We start from the raw sequence: 13,064 nt of genomic DNA, 5'->3' as shown, positions 1-13,064 counted from the left end.
TTTCAGCGCTAAGATACACTGTTTATTTGGGAGCAGGGGACCTTAACATGTAAATCATAATATAAAGTAATGTCATTCTGTTTTTCTTGGTTGCCTGTCTCTGTATAATAGGACTAGCTCACTGCAATAGGGGATCTTCAATTCTGATGTAGGCTTTTAGTTTCGGGGTCATGTCCTTAGAATCCCCTTGATGTATTTTCTAAATCACTTCTGTTGAACCTGTTCTAAAATGGTAAATACTCTTGTATCCCCTTTAAAACTGTTGGAGTTTATTTGGCACACAGAATATCATCTGGGTTCTGAGATCAGGGCTACCAACCCTCCCATGCCAGTGAGCACAACTGTCAATTTAGTTGCCTCCAATTGCTTCTCAATGTAGCAACCTGATGTAATATTAATTGTTTAATAGTCCTAGACCGCAAACCGCAAGGGTAACTCACTGTATTAGTGAGGATGGCGATGATTTAAGGTTAACAAGATGCAGTAAATGATATCTCCAGTAATTTTTCAAGTATTAATGAGCACTGTGTAGACGTCAATTTATATGGCTAAGCTATGTTTTCTAATTGTTTTGAAGTTTAATGAACCTAAAGAGTTATGTTTAATAAATTATATTTTGATGAACCTGATAATCATTTGAGAGTTCAAGCACTAGCACTTTACGATCCCAGCAGGGCTGTCCAGCATTCTTTCACACATTCTGTTGTCCATCTATTCACTTTAGTTGTCCTTGTTAAGCATATTTGTTTTATCTCAATGTTTGTTTATTATTTTACTGAAATGCTACCACGCAATACAATTTTCATTGGTTTCTTGCAAGATGATTTTTATTGATTTGAAACTCACTTGCCTTAATCATGAGTAATTTAATTTCCATTTCATATTTAAAGATCTCCGGATTAAAATGGCAAAACACTGTTTAAGATCACTGTATGTAGAAAAGACTATTAAACACTTACCTGAGTAGTAGACCTCAAGAGGCCACATCATTCACTGATAGAACTGGCTGACTGAGATTGTGTTTTAATGATTTAACGAGAATTTATTTTCAAGGTTTATTTCAATTTCTTCTGGTTTTACTTGAATTTGTCCGGCTCCGTGGTGTAGGGGTAGCATGCCTGCATCTTACCCGAAGGCCCCGGGTTCAATTCCCGGCCAGGTCAGGGATTTTTACCTGGAACTGAGGACTGGTTCGAGGCCCACTCAGCCTACGTGATTAGAATTAAGGAGCTATCCGACGGTAAGATAGCGGCCCCGGTCTAGAAAGCAAAAAATAACGGCCGAGGGGTTCATCGTGCTGACCATACAACACCTCATAATCTGCTGGTCTTCGGGCTGAGCAGCGGTCGCTTGGTAGGCCAAGGCCCTTCAAGGGCTGTAGTGCCATGGGTTTTTTTTTTTTTTTTTTCACTCAAATTTTCTTTCAAGATTGCATTGGTACCATTGTACACTGTAAAACTTAACCTTGAATACCTTTATTGTGAGTATCTTGGTCAAGCAATCAAGGTCACTAATGAGATTTGATGACAAACCTTGAAAACTAGATTCATCCCTTATACCTTATGTTATCTTATTTGCTGCATTAAATTTAAACTTTAATTTGAGATGTCCTGTTTATTTGCATACTTACTAAATTTCATTTTACCCAAGCACAGTGTCAACCTCTGTTAATCTAATTTTTGGAAAGCCCACTTCTGCACACTTGGTCGACCTCTCTTGGTTGACTGTTAGCTGTAACTTGGTAAGTACTTGCGCTAGTGAAATGTGGTGTTTTGTTTGTTACATAGGTGACACCATAAAACAAGAAATAGGCAACAGAATACAAGCAACTTCCCAATTCTCCCACTCCATTAGTGGGGTGAAACATTTCCACTGCCTTCCAAGAACACCTTGCACAAGAAATATTTTGTTCCAATCTTGACTAATGGACTGGAAGCAGCAACTTTGACTGGATTAGCTACCAGTTGTCTTCAGGTAACCAAAATGAAACCAAATGACAGAAAAGAATAAAGAATAAAATAAGAGTGTAAGATAACTTGGATTGGAAAGAAGTCTCTTTTGAACATTAGAACTGAAGATATTGAAGAGGTCTGGTCATATGAATAGAATGGCTGCACATAGGACCCCAAAAGCATATTTTGGACAGACTGTAACATGCAAAAGACCTAGAGGAAAATCTTGTGGTATTTGAGAGAAACAAATTTTCAAGGACACTGAAAAGCGACAAATGAATTGTCATGGTGTAACAGGCCAACAACTGCTAATGGACAAGACAAACTGGAGGAGGCTCGTATAGCCACAGCCGGCTAGCTGGACTGACGACGACGAAGTTTTAGAATCCAACCAAGTTCATGTTCCAGTTGTGTAATTCCAAAACACTGAAAATCTTTTCATTTAAAGTTTGAAGTACAATCAAGTAAAGCATTTTATGATTATAAAATACTGTATCTAAGCAAGTTGTCTTTATACCTACTGGTGTGAGACAGACATCACAGTAACCACCCTACACGAAATGATGGTGGGAAAGAATGCCTATCTCCTGTGTACTTTTTATTATGGATACTCAGTTTTAGGCTTTAATTATACATGAACCAATAGGGCTATTGCAAAATGAGTTATACCAATATTTTCCTTGTTTAATTCTGTGTTAGGAAAGCCAATTTGTTCTTGAAGTTAAATAATTATTTTTTATTTTCTCACTTAATATATACATGGAAAATTACTTGTCTGATGGTAATGAAATTTTATACATTATAGGCACATATATTGGTAGTGTAATAGTCAAGTTACAATTTTTTCAACCACCCAAAAAAGAAATTTTTATCATTTCTCTAAAGTAACTTTTTCTTAGCTCAGGATAAACATATAGCAGGTATATTGGGCTTGTTTTGAGGCTTTCATTTGTTATTATCAAAAACTACAATCACAGCAACTGTACAGTGTGATACCGAATTTATGAAGAGTAATACTGATGGGAAGTTGTGTGCCGTGCTGGACTGTGTGATTAATAGCAGGCAGGGTGCAGCATTGCCACATACACTCACTCTGGGCAGTGGTGAAATGGAATGCCGGTGATCTCGCTTTCTCCGCATGCTATTTAAGTCTGCCTGTTTTCTCTGTTCAGTTTTTTTATTGGAATCCTAAGCTTTTAACTACTTTCAAAAGTACAGAAATTGACATATCAGCGAAATACACCATATTTTCTAAACATTTTCAGGCATGGGGAATACCTTATTCATGTAAAAATCACATATATTTCTTTGAAACACCTTTCAGATGAACTAGAAAGTCGACTTCGCTCCAGACCCCAGCATCCATCATCACCACCATCTCTGGTTTCGGCTCTTGAGGAGGAATAGGTTGCCATTCCTCCAAAGACATTCAGACACCTCATTTAAAGTGTCTCCAGGAGAGTTAAAGCTGTCATAAAGGCAAAGGATGGACCCACCCCACATTAATGTCCAATAATATAGAACATGACATGGGTAAAGTCTATGTGCCATTTCCGATAGATGTCTGGCTACTTTTCATCAGGTAGTGTATATGTGTTGGTTACTTTTGTTTTACACATTACAAGTTTTATTTATTGGTGTGTGATTCACTTCAAGTGGTGAATGCCACAGATAAAGCTTTAGCTGTCCATTTCACAATTCGGCAAGTTCTGTAGATGGTCAGATACCTTTCTGAGAAAAATGTGAAGTAAAAGGGGCAGCAAATAAAAGATATACCATTCAGTATCATATGGGTCACGACAAACATGAAGTACATCACTAAGTTTACACAAAGAATATTTTATTATACCACCTGTTCAATACAATGCAGCTGTTCATTGCATCCATCCTCAGATATTAACCATAAATCATTAGGACACACTATCATTAAAATTACATGGAGTTTAATCCCAAAAGTTAAAATTACAAAATACAAAAACAAAACAGAATTGTATTGAACATACATACATACATTATCATTATAGACTGTTATGCCTTTCAGCGTTCAGTCTGCAAGCCTCTGAGAATATACTAAACGTCGCCACAATCCTCGATTTGCAACTAGTGTTGTGGCCTCATTTAGTTCTATACCTCTTATCTCTAAATCGTTAGAAACCGAGTCTAACCATCGTAGTCTTGCTCTCCCTCTACTTCTCTTACCCTCCATAGCAGAGTCCATTATTCTCCTAGGTAACCTATCCTCCTCCATTCGCCTCACGTGACCCCACCACTGAAGCCGGTTTATGCGTACAGCTTCATCCATTGAGTTCATTCCTAAATTAGCCTTTATCTCCTCATTCCTAGTACCCTTCTGCCATTGTTCCCACCTGTTTGTACCAGCAATCATTCTTGCTACTTTCATGTCTGTTACTTCTAACTTATGAATAAGATATCCTGAGTCCAACCAGCTTTCGCTCCCGTAAAGCAAAATTGGTCTGAAAACAGACCGATGAAAAGATAGTTTCGTCTGGGAGCTGACTTCCTTCTTACAGAATACTGTTGATTGCAATTGCGAGCTCACTGCTTTAGCTTTACTACACCTTGATTCAATCTCACTTACTATATTACCATCCTGGGAGAACACACAACATAAAAACTTGAAATTATCGACCTGTTCTAGCTTTGTATCACCAATCTGACATTCAATTCTGTTGAATTTCTTACCTACCGACATCAATTTAGTCTTCGAGAGGCTAATTTTCATACCATACTCATTGCACCTATTTTCAAGATCCAAGATATCAGACTGCAGGCTTTAGGCACAGTCTGCCATTAAGACCAAGTCGTCAGCATAGGTCAAACTGCTTACTACATTTCCACCTAACTGAATCCCTCCCTGCCATGTTATACCTTTCAGCAGATGATCCATGTAAACTACGAACAGCAAAGGTGAAAGATTACAGCCTTGTCCAACACCTGTAAGTACCCTGAACCAAGAACTCATTCTACCATCAATTCTCACTGAAGCCCAATTGTCAACATAAATGCCTTTGATTGATTTTAATAATCTACCTTTAATTCCATAGTCCCCCAGTATAGTGAACATCTTTTCCCTCGGTACCCTGTCATATGCTTTCTCTAGATCTACGAAACATAAACACAACTGCCTATTCCTCTCGTAGCATTTTTCAATAACCTGGCGCATACTGAAAATCTGATCCTGACAGCCTCTCTGTGGTCTGAAACCACACTGGTTTTCATCCAACTTCCTCTCAATGACTGATCGCACCCTCCCTTCCAAGATGCCAGTGAATACTTTGCCTGGTATACTAATCAATGAGATACCTCGATAGTAGTTGTAATCCTTCCCGTACCCTTGCTTATAGATAGGTTCAGTTACTGCTTTTGTCCAATCTGAAGATACCAACACTCCATGCTAATTTTACTACTCTATGAAGCCATTTCATCCCTGCCTTCCCACTATACTTCACCATTTCAGGTCTAATTTCATCTATTCCTGCTGCCTTATGATAATGGAGTTTATTTACCATCCTTTCCACTTCCTCAAGCATAATTTCACCAACATCATTTTCCTCCTCCCCATGACCTTGGCTGTTTGCAACACCACCAGAAAGATTTCCTTTTACATTGAGAAGATGTTCAAAATATTCCCCCCACCTCTCCAGTGATTCACTAGGATCTATTATGAGTTCACCTGAATTGCTCAAAACACTGTTCATTTCCTTTTTCCCTCCCTTCTTAACATTCTTTATTACTGTCCAGAAAGGTTTCCCTGCTGCTTGACCTATCCTTTCCAGGTTATTACCAAAATCTTCCCATGACTTCTTTTTGGATTCAACAACTATCTGTTTTGCTCTGTTTCTTTCATCTACGTACAAATCCCTGTCTGCCTCGGCCCTTGTTTGGAGCCATTTCTGATAAGCCTTCTTTTTACGTTTACAGGCTGCTCTCACTTCATCATTCCACCTAGATGTTCACCTTTTCCTATCTTTCCACACAGTTGTTCCTAGGCATTCCCTTGCTGTTTCTACTACAGCATCCCTGTATGCCACCCATTCACTTTCTATATCCTGAACCTGCTTACTGTCTACTGTTTGAAACTTCTCACTAATCATATCCATGTACTTCTGTCTAATTTCCTCGTCCTGGAGATTTTCTACCCTTATTCGTTTGCAGACAGATTTCACTTTCTCTACCCTAGGCCTAGCGATACTTAGTTCACTACAGATCAGATAGTGGTCTGTATCATTGAAAAATCTGCGAAAAACTTGTACATTCCTAACAGATTCCCTGAATTCAAAGTCTGTTAAGATACAGTCTATTATGGATCTGGCACCCCTAGCCTCCCATGTATAGCGGTGAATAGCCTTATGCTTGAAGAATGTATTCGTAACAGCTAAACCCATACTAGCACAGAAGTCCAGCAAATGCTTCCCATTCCCATTAGCTTCCATATCTTCCCCACATTTACCAATCACCCTTTCATATCCTTCAGTTTTATTCCCAACTCTTGCATTGAAATTACCCATTAGCACTATTCTATCCTTGCTGTTGACCCTGACCACGATTTCACTCAATGCTTCATAAAACTTGTCAACTTTATCCTCATCTGCACCCTCACATGGTGAATACACCGACACAATATTGTTGTCCTAATTCCTCGAACTGACAAATCTACCCACATCATTCGCTCATTTATGTGCCTAACAGAAACTGTGTTGCGTGCAATGGTATTCCTGATAAGACTCTGCCCTTCCCTTTCTAACACCCGTCAAGTACACTTTATAATCTCATATCTCTTCCTCGTTATCTCTCCTTTCCCGAATATCACTTACTCCTAGCACATCCAGATGCATCCTCTTTGCTGACTCAGCCAGTTCTACCTTCTTTCTTCCATAAGCCCCATTAATATTGATAGCTCCCCATCGAATTCCGTTTCCTTCGCCAAGTTGTTTCCAAGGAGTCCCTCGCCTGTCAAATGGGAGTGGGACTCCATTACTCCCATAGGTCCGAGGTTTGCTTAAAATGTTCTGAGCTCGGTAAATTCATGAAGCAGGATGCTACCCTACTTGCACATAGTCGATATGGTAGAGCAACCGACGCAAAATCGGGAGGTTGTGGGTTCGAATTCCACTGGTGTCTGGTTGGCCATTTTTGTTCTGTACTTAACATCTCTTCAACACGTAATAAATATACATAACACGACCTAATAGGTTGAAAGTTGGTTTCGAATACTTTTATGATGATTCTCTTGCAGGAGACAATGACATGTTATGTCACTTTCATTTAATTGGGCGTCGATTTGAATGCAGCTAAGTTGAATTATCTTTAAATATAAAGATACATGAATTCTATGACCTACTATAGTCTCATCGAAACTCAAATTTACAAGACCATTACTTCAAGTGTTAAATGTTTGAAATTTTTAAATGTGAATATGTGTGTGTTTTTAATTTATTTTGTAATTTTAACTTATTGGATTCAACTCCATTTGATTTTAATGATACTGTGTCCTAATGATTTATGGTGAATATTTGAGGATGCTGCAATGAACAGCTGAAACTAGTACTATTCGATGATATAAACTATGTATTGATTAGGTGGACTGAAATAGTATTCTCTCAGGTGTTTCTGTACTTTTTTTATTATCATCATCATCATTATTATTATTATTATTATTATTATTATTAATTGTATTCACTTCATTATGAGTTAAAGATAATGTACATAATGCACATATTTACTATTTTGGGTAAATATATATTTTCCTTCACACTTTTCAGTCATATGCTCTTTATTAAGCTAGTTCTCAAGGATTCTTAGGTCATTTTTTTGGCATTTATTAGGTCCTCCAAATCCAGGTCCTGGTCATTACAAATTTTTAAGTGAACTGTTCCTACAGAAGAATTAAAAAAACAGACAATTTTACTAAAACCACAAATTAAAAAAAAATAATGAAGTTCAAAGACAATGTCTTATACACCATAACATAGAATTAAGCAATTTGGTACAACTCATTTTTCAATACGTCTATTGGTTCATTTGTAATTAAAGCCTAAACTAGAGTGTCCGTGATAAAAATTCAGTTGTTCAAAATCTGAACACAGATGACTGTAGGAATAAGATGGTAATCCTGGCCAGTTTTATTCCCTGAAAAGGAAGCTAGTATTCCAAACAATGAAGCTGACCTCCATGTGGGATATTACAAATAATGCAACATACTGTGCATCAGGTGAACACCACTGGTAACTACATATTCACCATGAGCCCTATATTAGGCTCCAAGTTTCTAACAAGGAATGCAAAAATGATTATCTACAATACAATCATTCGACCAGTACTTCTGTATGGTTCTGAGACATGGCTGTGACTTTTTACAAAGGAGGGTGTTGGAAGCTGGCAGATGCATATGTGGATGAAAGCAGTGTATGGTGATTATGACACGAGCTTGATACAAGTGCACATCTTGTGAAACTATTTTCTACAGGAACACACATCCCTTAGTGACAATGATCAACCAAGAAAACTGCAAAATGCGAGACATTGATCTGCCACATGTGGAAGAGTTGATTCAAAGTACAGTAGAACCTCATTAATCCGGCTGGACCTAATTAGTTCGGACTTCACTTAATCCGGACAGCCATTTAATAATAAATAAATGCAATTACAGTATAAAGCTGAGTTACGGACGCAATGTTGTAAACTATGCAGGAGACCGTTGAATGTGTAATCACTGCAGGAAGGATGAAGCAGGGGATATTATTAACCCTAAGCCAAAACTTAGTGAAATTAAAGACCATCTTAAGATTGTCATTAAAAACATTGAAGATAACAACGATGAAAAAATACCTGCATATTATGAACATTTGAAGCATCTACATAAGTTAATTATTAAAGAAATTCATGTCAAAGGAAGACAACAGAAGATCAGCAGTTTCCTCAAACCAGTAAGCGTGTCAAGTGTGGTCAGTGATGATGTGCCTTGATTGCTATGTTCTAATTCTGCACTATTATTCTGTATTTTGTAAGGCCTAATAGTATATTGCATTATATCTTGTATAACCTACTAAATAACCTTTGTATTTCTTAAATTTAAATACTGTACTGTACACATTCATTTTACCAAAAATAGTGTTTAAATATGTACCATGGCTCATTTCATAAGTTATTTTATTCAATCTGGACTTTCATTAATGCGGACAACCTAGAGTCTCAGTTAGTCCGGATTAATGAGGTTCTACTGTAATTGGCATCTCACAGTGGATGATATCGCTGCACTGGTAAATGTGTGTTATGGTATCATACACCACATCACAGCCCCAGTTCAATACTAAGACCTTTAAAACAATGAGATTTTAAGATATTAACAAGGACATACAGCTTAGTTCTTTGTCTATCTTGTTCTATACTAAAATTTAGTTTGTTCACACTCTGAGAACAATGTCTGAATGGTTTCTTAATACATTTCCTGAATTACAGCAAAGAAAAATGTTTAAATGCTCTTATAAAACAGTCATTTTAAGATGTCTAAATATTGAGTCAGGACAAAGACATCATCACAAACAGGTTACAGTACTGGAAAATAAGCACTTTGTGGGTTTCCTTGATAACAGTCAAATGAGCTATTGCATGGCCATTGTTCTACAGCATCTGCAGAGATATTAGCTACTGAGTGACCAACTTGGTTACACACTGGCAAACAAGACGTAGTGTAGTCATTACCAGCTCAAAACTAAGAGGCAGAGCTGTCAGTAGAAACATATTAACAAACTGCCACAAAAGAAGTCCAAGGCCATACAGAACAGTGTGGGATAGTTCCAATAAATTGATAAAGTTATTTTAATGAGAGTACAGAAAAGCTGAACAATCTTTTAAATCTGAATATGACCCTGTGGGGTCTTTTTTTTTCAATGAAAACTGAAAATGTATTTACAGAAAAATAGAGGGACATAAAATTTAAAGAAGTATATTTGTGCATTATTATTTACAATTCTTCATGATATCGGGTTGCATTTAGTTTGCATTATGAGGAAACAAGAGGATGTTTGATTCTACACATTACACAGGTCTGTTCTGTGGAGTGAACTTCAACAACTAACACATTTTTCTGTTCGTGGGATTTTACTCCTCATCAAAGCAGTACTCAAGTACTGTGATGACATTCCGGAGAGAGGAATAGTCTGATTTGGGAAACTGTAAGATCATCCTGGTTCTATGTTGAGGGGACTCAAGATTTTCTTTTTATTTATTTATTAATATTTTTTTACTTGTTGGGAAATCCCCTTCAAGAAGTACATCACTCTGTTTATCATGTTCGTGGCTGAAAACTACAGTATTTCAGTTAGTAAGTGCAACCCCCTTCATTCTCCCCTGCAAAGTCCTCATTAGAATGTACCTGTCACATACAGTAGCTCAGTGTATATAGTCCTTACAGCTTTGTCGTCCTCTTCCAGTTCATGTAATGAGGCCACTGGAGTGGGAAACAAATTACCAAGTTGCTATGCTTGAATTTCTCAACTTTCTGAACCTAGGCCTTAAAATATGTAATACAAATCTATACAGGTTTCACTCATATTTATTTACATGATTTAAATATTTTGCATTTACATTGGAACACTTAAATCAAACCATATACATTTAAGTCTTCAAAGAATTAACTGGGAATTTAGCTTTCATCATCTTCCTCCTCTGCCAAAACCTCTTCATTCTTTCTGACCTGGCTGCCCTTTCCTTGTCTATTGTTTTTGTTGCAAAAGTTTTTAGTTTAAGTCTTAAATGCTTGTTCTTCAGAATCCTTTTCTCTTCTCTATTTGCAATTTGTTGCACTGTAATATTTAAAACTCTTCTAAATCATTTTGGACTTCTTTGAACCAAGAGTTTTTGGTTTAACTTTTCCAAAAGTAGTTAAATAGTTGTTTCAATAACCTGGTTTTATCTAAGCTTGACATATGACAGAAAAAGGCAATTCTCCTTTTCTTTCATGGTGTCTATTATTGACTCACTTTTCCGGTATACCACTGCATTACGCAACAATCTCCATTGTCCATTTACCTGGTGCTTTTTATTAATGGTTATTCTGATAGTCCTTCTGTCAACCTTTTGTAGTCTATTCGTTGTTGATTTGGTGTTCAATTTAAAGAGTGTCTCACTAGCATAAGTCACTTCAGGCTTAATAACGGAATAGCAATGTTGAAATTTGGCATTCATTGTAAGAGATTTCTTCTTATATGTTGGCCAGGTAATTTGTTGTGCTTGCTGTAATGATAAAAATTCATATTACATGGTTGTACAGAGACCGAATCATGAGGAGGTTGACAGATTGCCTTTGAAGATTGTAAATATATATTTAAAAGAGTAGAGGAGTTTAAATTCCTTGGTGTATTAATCGATGAGCAAAACCGAAGGCAACAGGAACACCAAGCTAAAATTAAAAATGCAAATAAGGCATTTTACTCTATGAACCCTATATTAGGCTCCAAGTTTCTAACAAGGAATGCAAAAATGATTATCTACAATACAATCATTCGACCAGTACTTCTGTATGGTTCTGAGACATGGAGTGTAACCAAGAAAGAGCAGCAGCAGTTGCAAGTCTTTGAGAATAAAGTTTATAGAAAAAATATTTGGCCCATGGTTCGATCCTATCTCCCAAAGCTGGCAGAAAAGATCTAATTATGAGATTTACACCCTCTCTCAACAACACACTATAATGGGTGTGATAGAATCCAACAGACTGTGCTGGGCTGGACATGTACTGAGGATGCAGGATAACAGAGCACCAGTAGATCTACACAAGGGATCTCATAATGGGAAAAGACCTTCAGGAAGACCCCGAAGCACCTGGAAGAAGGAAATCGACAAGGTATGCCGGACCCTCCAAATTGATAACTGGGAAGAGCGGGCTCAAGACCGAAAAGGATGGAAGAGGATTGTGAGATCAGCATGGGAACTTCACATCCCTCAGAAGCCTATGGAATGAGTGAATAAGTGTGTGTTGTAATTTAAATGTACTGTCTTCTATTGATGCTCTCTAATTGGAGTTCCAAGATATTTAAACTTATTTACAATCTTAATTTTTTGGTATTGTTTAGTATAAAGCTGGTGCTTCAACTTTGAAGTTCGGCATTATTTTTGTTTTCTTCAAATAAAATTTCTAATCCAACTTTTGTTGTTATTTTTTTCAAGATTTTCTATTTGAAATTTTAGGGATAGCGTGCCTGCCTCTTACCCGGAGGCCCCGGGTTCGATTCCCGGCCAGGTCAGGGATTTTTACCTGGACCTGAGGGCTGGTTCGAGGTCCACTCAGCCTACGTGATTAGAATTGAGGAGCTATCTGACGGTAAGGTAGCGGCCCCGGTCTAGAAAGGCAAGAATAACGGCCAAGAGGATTCGTCGTGCTGACCACACGACACCTCGTAATCTGCAGGCCTTCGGGCTGAGCAGCGGTCGCTTGGTAGGCCAAGGCCCTTCAAGGGCTGTAGTGCCATGGGGTTTGGTTTTTTCTATTTGAAATTTAGCTTCTTCTACATTATTTGCAAGTAGTGCAAAATCATCTGCAAATGCTAAGCAATTCATTTTAATATTTTTGACTATCTTGATAATTGCTTGACATGTGTTATTCCATTCTCGCATGACTTTCTCCAAACCACAATTCATTAGTAATGCTGAGAGTCCATCTACCTGTCAAAGTCCAGTTTTAATTTTAAATGGTTCAGAGTATTAATTTCTGAATTTAACATTGGATTTAGTATTCTAAGGCTAATAAGTTTTTTATGTAAATCAAATTCCTTAAGGATATTTAATAATGACTCACGATGGATACTATCACGTTCTTTTTAATCAACAAAAGTGATAACTAAACTCTTATTCCTAACTCTTTGATGTTTCATGATCCATTTTAAATTGATAATTTGGTCTGGTCATCTTCCTCCTGGATGAAATCTTCCTTGATATTCTCCAAGTTCGCAGTCAAGTTGTTCCTAAATTCTTGTGTATATAACCTTAGAGAAGATCTTGCATGTGATATCCAACAGAGATATCCCCCAATAATTATTTGGATCTGATCTATCACCTTTTATGTGCAATGGGTGAATTATCGTGTGTTCCATTCTT

Source organism: Anabrus simplex, chromosome 1 (genome assembly GCF_040414725.1).
Source record: "Anabrus simplex isolate iqAnaSimp1 chromosome 1, ASM4041472v1, whole genome shotgun sequence".
NCBI lineage: Eukaryota > Metazoa > Arthropoda > Insecta > Orthoptera > Tettigoniidae > Anabrus > Anabrus simplex.
Note: the sequence above shows the minus strand (reverse complement) of the source record.